We start from the raw sequence: 3,390 nt of genomic DNA, 5'->3' as shown, positions 1-3,390 counted from the left end.
TTTGGAAATCGTAAAAACTATAAGTATTTATCATGTAAGAATGCGAATGCGGCAGTATTGTGCTATGCAAAATCGACAACAAAGAAAACATTTGTAAAGAAAAAAAAAATTAAGTAAATTAACTGCATAATAAAATTGTTTAATTATAATTATATTATACTATAATAGTTCTAAAATAATTTTTTTTATTCATTATTAATTTTTGTACTTTATAGTTTAAAACATTTGATATACTATATGTACATTAGATTATTTATTTAACACAATAAATATAAGATGTTTACTAATACTAGGCAAAGTTTATAACAATTAATACATTTTAATTAGTTAAAAAATAATTAAATATCTATACATAATTTTTAAGAACAAAATATTAATTATGAGTTATGACCAGATTTTGAATAAAATTATATACCTGATTATATTTTAAAATCATATTTTATATTATAATAAGATATATTTAATTGTTTTATTAAATTATTTTATATAATAGTACAAAATACTTAATTTGTATTTTTTTTTTTCATCAGCTATTCATAAACATTACTGTATTCGGTGACTTACTCAATTTTGTAATATAAAACTAATAGATAGCGCCACAATCGCTCATTTACTTTCCGTAACAGATCCTGATCACATAATAAAGGTTCGTTTTCAGTCCTGTTTATCATAGTCCGTGATAGCACCACTTTGTTATCACTGATAAGCTATTAATATCTTTTTTTTTTTGTAAAATTCAAGTACACGAAAAACTTTATGGGAAAGTCATAAATGGAGTTGAGGAAAGCAATTGTTGCGATTATTAAAAGTTAGTAGACATATATTAATGATGATTTGTTCAATCACAATGGAATTCATAATATTTTTCGAGTAGAAAAGATGCTTCAAAGTCAAATACTTCTAACATGTGTCATAAATAGGGTGAACAGGAACACTCGAAAATATTAACAAATTCCAATACCTACCTACCATATTTATTAAAAATGTCTATTACCTACCTATATAATTGCTATAGACTAATGCCGGTATACATAGTCATGATATAATGGGCAACATAATATACTTATGTATTACATAACAATGTAATTCATAAATTATTTATAACACACATAAGGAACTTATAAGATGCCTAAATTGTATTCTTGCATAGTCAATATTTATGTGTTTCATTGTAATGGGAAGTTTTATGAAAATAAAAACCGTTTTTAAATATGTCGGTACCTATGTTCACTTCAGTGTTATCAGTAAACATTATACTGATAATAACAATAACAAAGTGTATTTTAATTTATACTCTACATAGGTACCAACTATACGCGATGTTAGTGATAACGTGTTATCGTTTTTCCAAAGACGTTGTAATAACTCGAAACCCAAACAAACATTTTACCCATAAGAAATATACAGGAAGTAATTTGGAAATTAATTAATTAATTAAAATAAGTACATTATGCACTCAATTTTGAGTGCATATTATTCACCGTAAAAAATGGAATTATAAAGTTATTCGATTCATACTTAATTCTTTTGTAATTTTAAATTTATTAAAGAAATAAATTTGGCGGGAAAAAAGTTTAATTACAAATGTATACTATAACAATGTAAGATATAAATAAAACTTTGTTTTTCAAACATCCAATCCTTGAATAGGTACAAATTATTATATGGCGGGTTAGATATTATTAACTATCTTGGTTTATAAATTGGTGTTTATCCTTTTTATTAGGTTTAAACAGTAAAAATGTCATAACTGCATTCTGCGTCATATTATACTCCTTATAGTTTTCGGAAATCATTAGGCATGGCCCAAAAAAGTGCTCTAAGTTTTTCAACTATATCGAATTATTTCAAAATAAATCAAAAACAGTTGAAAAGAGGTGAACTGTCATTTCTAGCAGGATACGTTTCAAAAATTAATTTTGATCCCGACGGACTTATTAAGGGTGATGTTAAAGCCAGTATGAAACAAATCACATATCATGTGCAGGTTATTACTTATTTTATATTAATAAATTATAGGCATAATATATATGTATAAAAATTAGTTTAACTCTTATATTAATAAAGTTTAATATTTAATTTATAGCTCTAACAATATAGTGTTATATAGGCATATATAGTGTTTACAGTATATTTGATATTTTGATTCTAATATTGAAATTAATTTAGTATACGTCAATTAATACCATAGTTTCTCTATATTTGAAATTTTTAATACATATTTTAAATTAAATTAAATATAATTTAGGTGCCTGTGCATAGTTATTAGTTACTATAAATTATAAAATGAATTAGTTTAATGTTTATGATATTAAACATAATATAAAATACTTTTAATTTTTAAGCTATGTGTATACCTATTCCGTTCTAAATTCACTATTTTTTCAGATAGTCTTAAATGATGACATAATATCTGACTCTCTCTGTACATGTCCAAGAGGACAAGGCATTTGTCACCACATTGCTGCTGTATGTATTTTCGTCCATAACAATTTCAGCTCTACTGACTTGCCATGTACTTGGAATACTAGAAAACCAAATGATGATAATGAAGTTCAAAGCATTAAAGATATTTATCCATCAAAACCATATACAGCAACTAATAGTATTCCAGATGATAGTATAGACCGTTTCAAGCAAAGTTTAGCATGTATTGGATTACCCGTAGGAGTAATGTGGTTATTAAAACCTGAACCTCGTATGCCACCACCAGGAGTCTGCTTGCTAATCTCAATTGAAGAAGTTTTATTTTCACAAAAATACATAACATCAAAAAATAAACAACATTTTCTCACAGAAAAACTTTTAGTCACTAATGAAATGATTTTAAAAATTGCTCAAGAAACTGTAGGCCAAGCTAAAAACGATCTATGGCTTATTCATAAGAAACATAGACTAACAGCTAGCAATTTTGGACATATAATATCAGCTATGACAAAAAAAAGTATACCAAAATCTCTTTTAAAATCATTGAATAATGAGTATGGAAGCATTAAACATGTCCGTGCAATAGAGTGGGGTCTGGCTAATGAATCAACAGCAATAAATGTTTTACAAGAAACTGAAAATATTATAGTTCAACCAACTGGACTATGGTTACACCAGTGTGGATTTATTGGTGCGTCACCTGATGGTCTTATTGGTGAAGATGATATTGTTGAAGTGAAGTGTCCATATAAATATAGAAAATGTAAATTATCTGATGCAATAACTGAAGATCAATCATATATAATTTACAAAATTAACAATGAGATATTCATCAACAAGCATCATAATTACTGGCACCAAATACAAGGACAACTATTTATGACCAAGAGAAGTAGATGCTTTTTGGTTGTGTGGACAACAGACGAAACTATCATAGTTCAAATCTGTAAAGATACAAATTGG

The sequence above is a fragment of the Acyrthosiphon pisum genome, chromosome X (assembly GCF_005508785.2).
Source record: "Acyrthosiphon pisum isolate AL4f chromosome X, pea_aphid_22Mar2018_4r6ur, whole genome shotgun sequence".
NCBI classification, from domain to species: Eukaryota; Metazoa; Arthropoda; class Insecta; order Hemiptera; family Aphididae; genus Acyrthosiphon; species Acyrthosiphon pisum.
This window is presented reverse-complemented; position numbering follows the sequence as displayed.